Source organism: Cebus imitator, unplaced genomic scaffold (genome assembly GCF_001604975.1).
Source record: "Cebus imitator isolate Cc_AM_T3 unplaced genomic scaffold, Cebus_imitator-1.0 Scaffold84, whole genome shotgun sequence".
NCBI classification, from domain to species: Eukaryota; Metazoa; Chordata; class Mammalia; order Primates; family Cebidae; genus Cebus; species Cebus imitator.
In genome coordinates, this window is record NW_016107399.1 from 5,531,984 (window position 1) to 5,548,971 (window position 16,988).

The following is a 16,988-nucleotide window of genomic DNA, read 5'->3' on the forward strand; positions in this document are numbered from 1 at the left end:
TTCAGGGAATTTTCAAAAGTTGAAAGAGCTCTTATTTGGGAGAATAAAGAAGAGAAAGAGGACAGATTTGGTACTTTTTACCCTTGGGAAAAGTGTGACCTCATGTGGATTCCTGGCTAGAATGCAAAGGGAAAAGACACATTCATTTAATACTCCCCCCAAATATAAGCTCTGTGATTGAACTTATATCTTGCATTTCTCTTGTCTGTTTCCTATACCTTGCATTTTTCCCTTGTTTGTAACCCACATTGCCAAATACGCTCTAGTCTAATCTATAAGATTATCCAGGATCTCTGATGCACAACTGAACTTTGTAAAGAGGACCCTTGGATTTAAAGACTCATTGCCAAACACCTGGAAGTCTGGGAATTGCTAGAGATGACAGAAAAGTGTTCAATCAGGAATTATATAAGAGTCCAGATACAAAGTAATAGATAGGAGGAATAAGTTCTGGTGTTGTATTACACAGTAGGGTGACTATAGTTAACAATAATGTTTATTTCAAAATAATGAGAGGATTTTTTAATGTTCTCATCATAACGCAATGACAAGCGTTTGAGGTGACATATGCAAATTACACAATGTATACACGCATCAAAACATCACACTATACTCCACAAATATGCAAAATTATTTGTCAATAAATACAATTTTAAAGTTAAAACATTTTTAAAGAGTCAAGGATTTAGGGATCAACAGGATAGATGGGTATCCCGTTCTTTCATTCTTTTTACAGATATTCACAGTGTTTACTACATAGCAGGCACTAAAGTACTGGGTTGCATTAATAAATAAAATTAAGGTTCCCTCTCTCACACATTCTATATTGTATGATAGAGTAGCCACAAGTCATAAGGGGCTATTTAAATAAGATTTAAAATTCAGTACCTCAGTCATACCAGCTACATTTTAAGTGCTTAACAGACACACCTGGCTAGCAGCTACTATAATGGACAGCACAAACACAGAAAATTTCCATCATCCCAGAACGTTGTATTGGGCAGTGATCTACACAGAGAGGATAAAAATAAGTGACTGACTGAATGACTGATTTACTGATTGTCTGATTCAAAAGAAAAGTATGGGAAAGAGAGAAATAAAGGCAGTAATAAGGAGAAAGGATGGTATTTACATAGAAAGTAGGAAGGAAGTTATGGGATACCTGGAGAAAAGCAGTGGTAATAAGAGCGAAGGAGCTAAGAAGGGATTGTGTTTGGCATGATCAATAAACAGTAAAGAGGTCGAAGTAAAGTTGTAATAAACTAGCTGAAGAGTGGAAGATGAAGTCAGGGAAGTAGCAGGGATCAGGTAATGTATAACCTTGCTGGCCATGGTAGGAATTTTGTATTTCATTTTGAGATGAGAATCTATTGGGGGTTTCTGAGCATAAATGCATCAAAAATTCACCATTTTAGAAATATCATTCTGGCTACTATGTGGAAAACAGACTGCATGAGGGAGAGGCAAGGTAGAAGGGGGCTAGGTTATCAGGCTTTTTAACAGTTCAGACAGCAGAGAAAATAGTGGTTTGGACTAGGGTAGTGGGACTCTGTATATGTACTGAAGACAGAACCAACATAATTTGCTCAAAAATTGAATGTACAGTTTTATGGTATGCTTTAAATGATTATTTTTAAATTATTCCATTTATTAGTATAATAAAAAGTCAAGAAAATATGTTTTTAAAATTTAACATAAAATTAAAGCAGAACAATCATCAAAATGATAGACTGCATTGGTATGCAAAGATGTCACTGCATAAGTTCATAGCAAATAACTCTCAACAGTGGAGGGAACCAAAATAAGAAATCAGAAAAAATTATAGAGATAAAATATGAATCATACAATAATTATTAATGGATTAAATTATCTGATTATAAAAAAGGATAAATGACTGAATTGGAGACTTTTGCATCCATTCATGATAGAGTAATTGGTATCAGATTAACCCTTCTGCCCTAATTAGCCATAAAACTAGACAAAATGTACACAGGAGTGTGGTTACTGAAAGAAAGAAAAATACATGATATAACCCCCTTATTCACCCTGGCTCTGTACTTGGTGGCACTTTCCTGACCACAGTATAGGAAGGAGAAGCCATAGCATCAAGCAGTCAATAGTCTCACTGGGCTCAAGAAACAGAGATAGGAGTCTGGTGCTGCTGAGACAGCTGAATTTCCAGGGCAGGGTACCAGAAATGAAGGAATCATGTGTAGGGATGCTCCAGAAGTCTGTGTGGGGGTTTCCGTTCGGCCTCAGCAAGGACGGGGCTGTGTATGTGTAGAGTGAGGCTCTGTAAGGTCTAATAGAGAGTAGCTGCTGTTAATGAAGAAGATACCAAAGGTTGCACAGTTTTGGAGACGTTGGAGTTCCAATCCAACCAGGTGAAAATAATTCATTGCTTACCTTGATCACCCACTTAGAACCCTAAAAGGGCCATGCTTTGGAAGTAAGTGTCACGTCCTAACATAAGGACCATGCTCTAGGAATAAGGACAAAACCAAAATAAACCCATCCTAATAAAGCATAAATCCAAGTCTGACAGGATCAAGAGGATTCAATACTAATTTAACTGCCTACCAGAACAAAATTCAATACCCTTTAAAGGAAAACAGCATATTTTAGATTTTCTTGCAACTTTTTTATTGGGTAAAGATCCACAGTCTATTACCCAATAAAAAAAATCACTGGATATCTAAGGAAACAGGAAAATGTGATCCATAATCAAGAGAAAGAGGCCTTTAATAGTAACAGATATTAAGATGACATGGATATTGGCATTTACATACAAACAGGTCTAATATTTAAGAAATGAAAATGTGAATATAATGAATAAACAGAGAATCTCAGTTAAAGAAATAGAAACTTAAAAAAAAAAAAAAAACCACACACACTAATTCCCTAAATGGGCTTAACAGTTGAATGAACACTGCAGAAGTACTGATGCCTAAAGATGGATCAATAGGAATTATGTAAGCTGAACAACGGAAAAAAAATTTCAGTAAGCAGAAGTTTAGTAACAAGTGAGATAATAGCAAGTGTTCTAACATGCGTAAAATTATATTTCCAGAAGACGAAGAGAAAGAAGATGAGGCAGGGAAAAAAAAAGTGGCTGAGACTTGCTCAAATCTGGTATAAAACATCAACATAAAGATCCAAGAAGCTCAGCAAAACCCAGGTTAGGTATATTCACAGCAAAACACACACGTAATAAACTTCTAAAAGCCAAAGCAAGAAAAATGTTAAAGCAACCAGAGGAAAAGAACATATTATATACACAAGAACAATAACAAGAATGATATAGCTGACCTCTGAATAGAAACAATGGATGTTTGAAAAAATTGAACGACATCTTTAAAATGCAGCAGGGGAAAACTACTACCTGTCAGCCTCAAATTCCATGGCCAGTAAAAGGAAAAAAAAATATTCAAAGGTAATTTTTCACACATTCAGTACATATAATATGATCAGAGCAATGCTTTTTAAAAAACATGCAGAGGCAAAGCTAAAAATTATATAGAAAATAAAGAAAATATAAAGGACTATTTTTTAAACACATGATTAATCTACAAAAAGGCAGAAAAGGATGAGTAATTCAACAAATAACAAACATCAAGATGATACAATTAAAACCTATCAGATCAATAATTATAATTAAATAAGATGGAGGCTGGCAAGATGGCTGAATAAAAAAAGCTCCTATCTGCAGCTCCCAGCAAGATCAATGCAGAAGGCAGGTGATTTCTGCATTCCAGCAAAGGTACCCAGCTCATCTCATTGGGACTGGTTAGAAAGTGAATGCAGCCCAAAGAGTATGCGCTGAAGCAAAGTGGGGCATTGCCTCACCCGGGAAGTGAAAGGGGTCAGTGAACTCTCTCCCCTAGCCAAGGGAAGCCATAAGGGACTGCACCATGAAGAATGGTGCATTCTAGCCCAGATACTATGCTTTTCCAGTGGTCTTCACAACCTGCAGATCAGGAGATTCCCTCAGGTGCACACACCACCAGGGCCCTGGGTTTCAAGCACAAAACTGCGCGGCCATTTGGCCAGACACTGAGCTAGCTGCAGGATTATTTTTCATACCCAGTAGCACCTGGAACACCACTGAGACAGAAGGCTTCACTCCCCTAGAAAGGGGGGTGAAGCCATGGAGCCAAGTGGTCTAGCTCAGCAGATCTCAACCCCATGGACCCAGGCAAGCTAAGATCCCCTGGCTTGAAATTCTCACTGCCAGAACAACATCTGAAGTTAACCTGGGGAGCTCCAGCTTGGTGTGGGGAGGGGCATCTGCTATAACTAAGGCTTGAATGGGCAGTTTTTCCCTCACAATGTAAACAAAGCTGCCAGGGACTTAGAACTGGGCAGATCCCACCACAGCTCAGCAAAGCCAGACTGCCTCTCTAGATTCCTCCTCTGGGAAGGGCATCTCTGAAAGAAAGGCAGCAGCCCCAATCAGGGGCTGATAGATAAAACTCTCATCTCCCTGGGACAGAGCACTTGGGGGAAGGGACAGCTATGGGTGCAGCTTCAGCAGACTTAAATGTTCCTACCTGCCAGCTCTGAAGAAATCGGCGGATCTCCCAGCACAGCATTCAAGCTCTGTTAAGGGACACACTGCCTCCTGAAGTGGGTCCCTGACCCCGGTGCCTCCTGACTGGGAGAAACCTCCCAGCAGAGGTTGACAGACACCTCATACAGGAGAGTTCTGGCTGGCATCTGATGGGTGCCCTTCTGGAACAAAGCTCCCAGAGAAAGAAACAGGCAGCAATCTTTACAGTTCCTTAGCTACTGCTGGTGATACCCAGAAAAACAGCGTCTGGAGTGGACCTCCAGCAAACTCCAGCAGACCTGCAGCAGAGGGGCCTGACTGTTAGAAGGAAAACTAACAAACAGAAAGGAATAACATCAACATCAACAAAAAGAATGTCCACACAAAACCCCATCTGAAGGTCACCAACATCAAAGACCAAAGGTAGATAAATCCATGAAAAAGAGACAAAACCCAGTGCAGAAAGGGTGAATAATCCAAAAACAAGAACACCTCTTCTCTTCCAAAGGATCACAACTCCTTACCAGCAAGGGAACAAAACTGAATGGAGAGGGAGTTTGATGAAGTGGCAGAAGTAGGCTTCAGAAGATGGGTAATAACAAACTCTCTGAGCTAAAGGAGAATGGTCTAATCCAATGCAAGGAAGCTAAGAACCTTGGAAAAAAAAAAAGGTTAGAGGAATTGCTAACTAGAACAACCAGTTTAGAAAAGAACATAAGTGATCTGATTGAGCTGAAAAACACAACACAAGAACTTCATGAAGCATACACAAGTATCGATAGCTGAATCAATCAAGGAAAAGAAAGTGTATCAGAGATTGAAGATCAGCTTAATGAAATAAAACATGAAGTCAAGATTAGAGAAAAAAGAATTAAAAGAACAAACAAAGCCTTCAAGAAATATGGTACTGTGTGAAAAGACCAAACTTACATTTGATTGGTGTACCTTAAAGTGATGGAGAGAATGGAACCAAGTTGGAAAACACTCTTCAGGATATTATCCAGGAGAAAAAAGCCAACCTAGCAAGACAGGCCAACATATAAATTCAGGAAATACAGAGAACACCACAAAGATACTCCTCGAGAAAAGCAATCCCAAGACACATAATCATCAGAGTCACGAAGGTTGAAATGAAGGAAAAAATGTTAACGGCACCCAGAGACAAAGGTAAGGTAACCACAAAGGGAAGCCCATCCAACTAAAAGTGGATCTCTCTACAGAAACCCTACAAGCCAGAAGAGAGTGGGGGCCAATATTCAACATTCTTAAAGAAAAGAATTTTCAACCCAGAATTTCATATCCACCCAAACTAAGCTTCAGAAGTGAAGGAGAAATAAAATCCTTTACAGAGAAGCAAATGCTAAGGGATTTTGTCACTACCAGGCCTGCCTTACAAGAGCTCTTAAAGGCAGCACTAAATATGGAAATGAAAAACCAGTACAAGCCACTGAATAAAACACACCAAATTGTAAAGACCATAAACACTATGGCAACTCTTGGGCAAAATAACCAGCTAGAATAATAATGACAGGATCAAATTCACATATAATAATATTAACCTTAAATGTAAACAGACTAAATGCCCCAATTAAAAGACACAGACTGGCAAATTGGATAGAGTCAAGACCAACCAGTGTGCTGTATTCAGAAGACCCATCTCACATGCAAAGACACACATAGGATCCAAAAAAAAGGGATAGAGGAATATTTACCAAGCAAACGGAAGGCAAAACAAAAAAAGCAGGGGTTGCAATCCTAGTCTCTGATAAAACAGACTTTAAACCAACAAAGATCAAAAAAGACAATGAAGGGCATTACATAATGACATACTATCCTAAATATAAATGCATCCAATACAGGAGCACCCAGATACATAAAGCAAGTTCTTAGAGACCTACAAAGAGACTTAGACTCCCACACAATAATAGTGGGAAACGTTAACACCCCACTGTAAATATTAGACAGATCAACAAGACAGAAAATTAAGGATATCCAGGACTTGAACTCAGATCTTGACCAAGAAGACCTAATAGACATCTACAGAACTCTCTACCCCAAATCAACAGAATATACATTCTTCTCGGCACCACGCCACACTTATTTTAAAATTGACCACATAACTGGAAGTAAAACACTCCTCAGCAAATGCAAAAGGACAGAAATCATAACAGTCTCTCAGACCACAGTGTAATCAAATTAGAACTCAGGATTAAGAAACTCACCCAAAACCGCACAACTACATGGAAACTGAACAACCCACTCCTTAATGATTATTGGGTAAATAACTAAACGAAGGGAGAAACAAGTAAGTTCTTTGAAATCAGTGAGAACAAAAACACAACATACTAGAATCTCTGGGACACACCTAAAGCAGTGTTTAGAGGGAAATGTATAGTCCACAAGATAAAGCAGGAAAGATCTAAAATCAACACCCTAATACCACAATTAAAAGAGCTAGAGAAGCAAGAGCAAACAAATTCAAAAGCTAGCAGATGACAAGAAATAACTAAGATCAGAGCAGAACTGAAGAAGATAGAGACCTGAAAATCCCTTCAAAAAATCAATGAATCCATGAGGTAGTGTTTAATAAAAACATAGTCCACAGATCAGACTAACAGAGAAGAAAAGAGAGAAGAATCAAATAGAAACAATAAAAAATGATAAAGAGTATATTACCACTGATCCCACAGAAATACAAACTATCATCAGAGAATACCATAAACACCTCTATACAAATAAACCAGTAAATCTAGAAGAAATGGATAAATTCCTGGACACATACACCGTCTCAAGACTAAAGCAGGAAGAAGTCAAATCCCTGAATAGATCAATAACACATTCTGAAATTGAGGCAGTAATCAATAGCCTATCAACCAAAAGAAGCCCAGGACCAGACAGATTCACAGCCAAATTCGACCAGAGGTACAAAAAAGAGCTGGTACCATTCCTTCTGAAACTATTCTAAACAATAGAAAAAGAGGGACTCCTTTCTAACTCATCTTATGAGGCAAGCATCGTCCTGTTACCAAAACCTGGCAGAGACACAACAAAAAAAGAAAATCTCAGGCCACTATCCCCAATGAACATCAATGTGAAAATCCTCAGTAAAATACTGGCAAAACCAAATCTAGCAGCACATCTACAAGCTTATCCACCACGACAAAGCTGGCTTCATCCCAGGGACGCAAGGCTTGTTTAACATACTCAAATCAAAAAAAGAAATCCAACACATAAGCAGAACGAATGACAAAAACCACGATTACCTCAATAGATGCAGAAAATGCCTTCGATAAAATTCAATATCCCTTCTTGTTAAAAACTCTCCATAAACTAGGTATTGATGGAATGTATCTCAAAATAATAAGAGCTATTTATGCCAAACCCACAGCCAATATTATACTGAATGGGCAAAAACTGGAAGCATTCCCTTTGAAAACCAGCACTAGACAAGGAATCCCTCTGTCACCACTCTTATTCAACATAGTATTGGAAGTTCTGGCCAGGGCAATCAGGCAAGAGAAAGAAGTAAAGGGTATTCAAGTAGGAAGGGAGGAAGTCAAATTGTCTGTTTGCAGAAGACATGATTGTATATTTAGAAAAACCGCATCACCTCAGCCCCAAATCTCCTTAAGATGATAAGCAACTACAGCAAAGTCCTAGAATACAAAATCAACGTGCAAAAATCACAAGCATTCCTATACACCAATAACAGATAAACAGAAAGCCAAATCATGAGCAAACTCCCATTCACAATTGCTACAAAGAGAATCAAATACTTAGGAATACAACTTAGAAGGGATGTAAAGGACCTCTTCAAGGAGAACTACAAACCGCTGCTCAAGGAAATAAGAGAAGACACAAACAAATGGAAAAACATCCCATGCTCAAGGATAGGAAGAATCGATATCATGAAAATGAACATACTGCCCAAAGTAATTTACAGGTTAAATGCTATCCCCATCAAGCTACCATTGACTTTCTTCACAGAATTAGAAAAAAATTACTTTAAATTTCATATAGAACCAAAAAAGAGCCTGCATGGCCAAGACAATCCTAAGCAAAAAGAACAAAGCTGGAGGTATCACTCTACCTGACTTCAAACTGTACTACAAGGCTACAGTAACCAAAACAACATGGTACAAATACCAAAACAAATATAGAGACTAATGGAACAGAATAGAGGCCTCAGAAATAATACCACACATCTACAACCATCTGATCTTTGAAAAACCTGACAAAAACAAGCAATGGGGAATGGATTCCCTATTTAATAAATGGTGCTGTGAAAACTGGCTAGCCATATGCAGAAAGGTATAAGGTAGGACCCCTTCCTTATACCTTACACAAAAATTAACTCAAGATGGATTAAAGACTTAAACATAAGACCTAAAGCCATAAAAACCCCAGAAGAAAATCTAGACAATACTATTCAGGATACAGGCATGGGCAAAGACTTCATGACTAAAACACCAAAAGCAATGGCAACAAAGCCAAAATTGACACGGGATCTAATTAAAGAGCTTCTGCACAGAAAAAGAAAACATCATCAGAGTGAGCAGGCAACCTACAGAATGGGAGAATATTTCTGCAAACTATCCATCTGACATAGGGCTAATATGCAGAATCTACAAGGAACTTAAACAAATTTACAAGAAAAAAACCATCAAAAAGTGGGCAAAGGATAAAAACAGACATTTCTCAATAGAAAACATTTATGCAGCCAAAAAACTTGAAAAAAATATCATCACTACTGGTCATTAGAGAAATGAAAAGAAAAATCACAATGAGATACCTTCCCATGCCAGTTATAATGGCAATCATTAAAATATCAGAAAACAATAGGTGCTGGCAAGACTGCGGAGACATAGAAACACTTTTACACTGTTGATGGTAATGTAAATTAGTTCAACCATTGTGGAAGACAGTATGGTGATTCCTCAAGGATCTAAAACCAGAAATACTATTTGACCCAGCAATCCCATTACTGGGTATATACTCAAGGGAATATAAATCATCTACTATAAAGACACATGCACATGTATGTTTACTGTAGCACTATTTACAATAGCAAACTCATGGAACCAAGCCAAATGCCCACTAATGATAGACTGAATAAAGAAAATGTGGCACATACACACTATGGAATACTATGCAATTATAAAAATGAGTGAGATCATGTCCTTTGCAGGGACATGGATGAAGCTGGAAACCATCATTTTCAGCAAACTAACACAGGAAAAGAAAACCAAATACCACGTGTTCTCACTCATAAGTGGGAGCTGAACAATAAGAACACATGGACACAGGAAGGGGAACATCACACACCAGGCCTTGTTGTGGGGTGGGAATGAGGAGGAGTGAAATTAGAGGATGGGTCAATAAGTGTAGCAAACCATGATGGCACACATATACCTATGTAACAAACCTGCATATTCTACACATGTACCCCCCCCGCCTTTTTTTTTAGAAGAAATAAAGGCGGAAAAAACGAAAAGAGGTACAAATATTAGCAAAGCATTAGCAAAGTGGCCTTTTACATCATATACAAATATTTATAGTCTTCTTATATTCTGCCAATAACCTTACAGAAAATATTAGAGGAGAAAGAATATAGGAATATGTAGAAGAGTACGTTGAAATAAACAGGAATGCTTAAGACTATATGGAAATATCCCCTTTATCATTTTTATAGTATCTATTCATTCTCTCTTTTCTTTTTCATTAGTCTGGCTAGTGGTCTATTTATTTTGTTGATCTTTTCAAAAAACCAGCTCCTAGATATATTGATTTTTTGAAGGGATTTTTGGTGTCTCTATCTCCTTCAGTTCTGCTCTGATCTTAGGTATTTCTTGTCTTCTGCTAGCTTTTGAATTTGTTTGATCTTGCTCCTCTAGCTCTTTTAACTGTGATGATAGGGTGTCGATTTAGATTTTTCCTTATTTCTCACATGGGCATTTAGTGATAAAGGGGATATCACCACCAATTCCACTGAAATACAAACTACCATCAGAGATTACTACAAACAACTCTATGCACATAAACCAGTAAATCTAGAAGAAATGGATAAATTCCTGAACACTTACACCCTCCTAAGACTAAACCAGGAAGAAGTTGAATCCCTGAACAGACCAAAAACAAGGACTGAAGTCGAGGCAGCAATTAATAGCCTACCAACCAAAAAAAGTCCACGTTCAGAGGGGTTCACAGCTGAATTCTACCAGATGTACAAAGAGAAGCTGGTGCCATTCCTTCTGAAACTACTCCAAATAATACAAAAAGAGGGAATCCTCCCTAACTCATTTTATAAGACCAACATCATCCTGATACCAAAACCTGGCAGAGACACAACTAAAAAAGAAAATTTCAGGCCAATATCCATGATGAATATCGATGCAAAAATATTCAATAAAATACTAGCAAACTGCATGCAACAGCACATGAAAAAGCTTATCCATCACGATCAAGTAAGCTTCATCCCAGGGATGCAAGGCTGGATCAACATATGCCAATCTATAAACATAATCCATCACATAAACAGAACCAAAGACAAAAACGGCATGATTATCTCCTCTCAAGATGCAGAGAAGGCCTTAGACAAAATTCAATAGCCCTTTATGCTAAAAACCCTCAATAAACTAGGTATCGATGGAACATATCTCAAAATGATAAAAGCTATTTACGGCAAACCCACGGCCAATATCATACTGAATGGGCAAAAACTGGAAGCATTTCCTTTGAAATCTGGCACTAGACAAGGGTGCCCTCTCTCACCACTCCTACTCAATATAGTATTGGAAGTTCTAGCCAGAGCAATCAGGCAAGAAAAAGAAATAAAGGCTATTCAATCAGGAAAAGAGGAAGTCAAATTGTCTCTATTTGCAGATGACATGATTGTATATTTAGAAGACCCCATCATTTCAGCCTAAAACCTCCTTAAGATGATATGCAACTTCAGCAAAGTCTCAGGATACAAAATCAATGTGCAAAAATCACAAGCATTGCTATACACCAATAACAGACAGAGAGCCAAATCATAAGTGAACTCCCATTCACAACTGATACAAAGAGAATAAAATACCTAGGGATATACTAACAAAGGAAGTGAAGGACCTCTTCAAGGAGAACTACAAACCACTGCTCAAGGAAATAAGAGAGAACACAAACAGATGGAAAAATATCCCATGCTCATGGTTAGAAAGAATCAATATTGTGAAAATGGCCATACTGCCCAAAGTAATTTACAGTTTCAATGCTATCTCCATCAAGCTACCATCAAACTTCTTCACAGAACTGGGAGAAAACACTTTAAATTTCACAGGGAACCAAAAGAAAGCCCACATAGCCAAGACAATTCTAAGCAAAAAGAACAAAGGCGGAGGCATCACGCTAACAGACTTCATGTTATACTACAAGGCTACAATAATCAAAACAGCATAGTACTGGTACCAAAACAGAGATATAGACCAGTGGAACAGAACAGAAGTCTCAGAAGCAATGTCACACATCTACAACCATCTGATCTTTGATAAAACTGACAAAAACGGCTATGGGGTAAGGAGTCCCTGTTCAATAAATGGTGTCAGGAAAACTGGCTAGCCATGTGCAGAAAGCTAAAATTGGACCCCTTCCTAACACCTTACACTAAAATTAACTCCAGATGGATTAAAGATTTAAGCATAAGACCTAACACCATAAAAACCCTAGAAGAAAACCTATACCATTCAGGTCATAAGCATAGTCAAGGACTTATGACTAAAACACCAAAAGCATTGGCAACAAAAGCCAAAATAGACAAATGGGATCTAATTAAACTTCAGAGTTTCTGCACAGCAAAAGAAACAATCATTAAAGTGAACTAGCAACCAACAGACTGGGAAAAAATTTTTGCAATCCATCCATCTGACAACGAGCTAATATCCAGAATCTACAAAGAACTAAAGCAGATTTACAAGAAAAAAAAAATAACCCCATCAAAAAGTGGGCGAAGGATATGAACAGACACTTTTCAAAAGATGTTTATGCGGCCAACAAACATATGAAAAAATGTTCAACGTCACTGGTCATTAGAGAAATGCAAATCAAAACCACATTGGTGAGTTGGGCTATAGCTATAGCAGTAGAGAGAGAGAAAGATTCGAGATATGTTTTGGAGTATTAATTGAAGGAAGTAGGTAATTGATTAGATAATGTGTGTAAGGTAGAATGAAATGTAAAGAGAATACACCAGGTTGAGCAACGTGGTGGATGTTGGTGCCGATCTATGAAGCAGTAGAGAAGATACTGATTTAGGAGAAATTATCATTTCCATTTTTAAATTGTTGAGTTTCAGGTACCCACAAAATATCCAGGTGAAGATATTGAAGATTAATTGGAGAAATCTGTCTAGCGTTCAGGAGAAAAATTGAGACTGGAGTTATGAATTAGGAGACTAATGATTTCAGGGATGGAGTAGTTTTTGCAATAAGGATATGGCCATAGAAATATGTGGCAAGTGTACTGGAGAAAGACACAGAAGATGAGAGAATCAAAGGTCTGTGGGGCTGGTTGTTCAATGGCTCTTCTATGTCCTTGGGGCTGGGATGGAGAGGAACATTTAGCCTGGAGTGACCAGAGGTGGTTAGATAACTAGCTTTAATAGAGCCAAGTGATACAAATATCAGAGCATGGGTTTTCTCAGGAAAGTAGAGAAATGCAATTCAGAAGAGGTATGGGGGAATGAAGAGAATATTAATTTATTTGACCACCAAAGTCATTGAAGTATGGCAGAAAATGCAGCTTCTGTTTCAAAGAAGATGTGGCTTGGGGAAGAATCAGAATTTGCATCAGAGGAAATTTAGGGCCAGATCCCTTTCAGTGACTTGGGAGGATGGAGGACATTTGGGAGTTTTTATATCATTGAATAGGAAAGAGAACTAGCCAGGCTTATGAAGGATGGGAGAAATTTGGGATTGGGTAAAGGAGAAGCACAGCATATTGCTATAGTGATCAGAGGTGTAAGAGGGGACAAGAGGAATTTATGTTTCAGTCAGTGACCATGGAAAACACAGCTATGACCATACTGCTGATAGCTTCTTGGATGATGACACGCCTTCAGGCCTCATGGCATTCAGGCTATTATAATTTTTTAAATGGGGTATTGGCAAAAATAAATGTACAGTATGTTCTATCGTGCTGTAATCTTGGATTGCATTCTCAGGAAACATGAGTCATACTGAATATAATTTATTTTAAAAATTTTAGGCTGGGTGTGGTGGCTCATGCCTGTAATCCAAGCAGTTTGGAGGCCAAGGCAGGCAGATTACCTGAGGTTGGGAGCTCAAGGCCAGCCTGACCAACATGGTGAAACCCCATCTTTATAAAAAAATTAATTAATTAATTTTAAAAAATTTATGTATAAGACATCATGGTTATATATTTCCCTTTGAATATTTATTGTGAATATGTAGTATTTTTGTTACATTTCAAGTCTATCTCAAAAATAGATTTTAATGAGAAATTGTATCACAAACTAATAGTATAATGAAGTACTTTCACGAACTTTGCCTCTACTGAAGCTGAAATATAGCATAATTTGGTAGTTAATTAATGTGGCTTATTAATACATTGCTATAATAAGTACATTATGTTATTTCTGTGGGACATTGTGTATAATGTGAGTCAGTTCCCAGAAAATATATTTAGCATTTACAGATTGTAGAATGACTGTTTTACATTAAATAAATAAAAGATCTTAGGTGATGTAATTTTTATTTCCATTTTTAGAAGAAATAGCTAAAACTGTCTTTCCATTGTTTTGAAATTTGCTTCCTTACTCAGTGATATATAATGTATACACACACATGAAAATATATCTATGTATACAGTCTATCTAGGTTAACCATCCATGGGTACTTGTATACCTGTGTATTTTGCATTTGCATGTAGTGTTGTATTAATGTCAATAAGGGCTAGTTGGTTGATAGTGTTAAGATCTTCTGCATGCTTATTGTCTTCCCCCATTTTTTCTATGAATTACTGAGAAAGTGGTGTTAATACTTTCACTGATCATTGTGCCCTTGCCTATTTCTCTTTTGGTTGTGTTGACTTTTGCTTCATCTTACATTTAGGATTTTATGTCTTCCTGATGAATGACCTTTTCCCATTATGAAACATCCCTAATATCCTGAAGTCTGTATTGTCTGAGGTTAATGTAGCCATACCAGTGTTCTTATGCTAACCATTTGCATGGTATACCTTTTTTCATATTTTACTTTCAATGTATCTGTGGCTTTATATTTAAAGAGAAGCTTGTGCAGATGGCATATATTTGAATCTTCCAGTCCAGCAGTCCACTCCTTTTATTTAGTATTCACTTGTATTTAATTATTATTATTTTTTTAATTATACTTTAAGTTCTGGGATACATGTGCAGAACGTTCAGGTTTGTTACATAGGTATATATGTGCCATGACGGTTTTGCTGCACCCATCAACCTGTCATCTACATTAGGTATTTCTCCTAATGTTATCCTTCCACTAGCCCCCAACCCCCAACAGGCCCTGATGTGTGATATTCCCCACCCTGTGTCCATGTGTTCTCATTGTTCAACTCCCACTTATGAGTGAGAACATGTGGCATTTGGTTTACCGTTCCTGTGTTAGTTTGCTGAGAATGATGGTTTCCAGCTTCATCCATGTCCCGGCAGAGGACATGAACTCATCCTTTTTTTATGAATGAATAGTATTCCATGATGTGTATGTGCCACATTTTCGTTATCCAGTCTATCATTGATGGGCATTTGGGTTGGTTCCAAGTCTTTCCTATTGTGAATAGTGCTGCAAGATAATCCTTTAGTTATATACCCAGTAATGGGATTGCTGGGTCAAATGGTATTTCTGGTTTTAGATCCTTGAGGAATCACCACACTATCTTCTACAATGGCTGAATTAATTTACATTACCACCAACAGTGTAAAAATGTTCCTATTTCTCCACATCCTCTCCAGCATCTGCTGTTTCTTTTAATAATCGCCATTTTAACTGGCGTGCGATAGTATCTCATTGTGTTTTTGATGTGCATTTCTCTAATGACCAGTGATGATGAGCTTTTTTTCATGTTCTTTGTCTGAATAAATGTCTTCTTTCGAGAAATGTCTGTTCATATACTTCACCCACTTTTTGAGGGAGTTGTTTTCTTTTTCTTGTAAATTTGCTTAAGTTCCTTGTAGATTCTGGGTATTAGCCCTTTGTCAGAGAGATTGCAAAAATTTTCTCCCATTCTGTGGCTTGAAATTCTCACTGCCAGCTGGTCGCCTTTCCTACTGGGAGTTCAGTAGGCTTAAGCAGATTCCATCTGAAAGGCTGTAAGACTCTGCATGTTTCGGTATTGAGACACTAGGCCCCAGTGGCCTGGATTTTCAAGTGGGATCTTCTGATCCATGGGTTGCACAGTTCTATGGAGAAAGAACACTTTCCCCTGCTGGGTGGCATGCTCATTCACTGCCTCCCTTTGCTGGGGGGAGAAGGTTTTCCTCCCCTGTGTAGCTCTCAGGTGGGCTGCTGTACTACACTGCCCTTCCTTCTGTCCATGGGTCATGCCAGCCTTCTAGTCAATTTTGATGAGAGAACCTGGATACCTTGGTTGCCAGTGAAGGATTCACACGCTTATTATGGTTTTTTTTGATAAGGGCCTCCAAGGCCTGCTGCTTCTACTCAGACATCTTGGCCCCACCACTCCTACTATTTTTACCTTCTTTCCTTTTCTTAATGAATTGTATTGAAACACGAGAATATAGTTATTTAATATAGAACTTTACGTGTTTCTGACTATAACAGGTATGCCTACAGTATTTCCCCATTATAGTATTTACAGTTCATAGTTTATTAGGAATTTTTAAAAAGAAATTATACCTTTGCTATATCTTTCAAGATAATATTTTTTATTACTTATTGATGTGATGAATGATATTAGTAGATCTGTTATTACTGATCCATAATTTCATTCTTAAAGTAAACCTTACTCAGTATATTATTATTTTACTATTATGGTATCAGTCAAATTTCTCCATATTGTCTCTTTTAGTTTATGTTTTTTCTGCCTTTCCTGTGAAAGTACTGCCCATTCTAAGATTTTAAAAGCTAAAAACTTCCACAAATGGAAAAATAAACACTCTAACAAAAAATATATTGTCAGACTAGGAAAATATGTAACAGATAGACAAATAATCAAAATCTCTCACATACACTTTGATAAGAAAAACCAAACTGAAAAGGGAAAAAGATTATAAACAGGAAATTTACAGAAGAATACACACAATATAAATAGAAAACCCAATTGTTTTTCCTTCTCATTCATACTCAACACAGAATACTTCACCTCTAGTTACCAAAGTAGGGGAGGGTTCCCACTTCCAACATTGACCAGTTCTGTAACACCAGCTGGATATCCTACAATTTAATCC

The 16,988-nt window shown here is 37.6% G+C and overlaps 1 protein-coding gene across 5 annotated transcripts in view; it reads right to left on the reverse strand.

The window, feature by feature from the left end:
* Nucleotides 1-16,988, reverse strand: part of CCDC181 (coiled-coil domain containing 181) — a 42,463-nt gene that overhangs the window by 10,009 nt on the left and 15,466 nt on the right. The window lies entirely within an intron of this gene.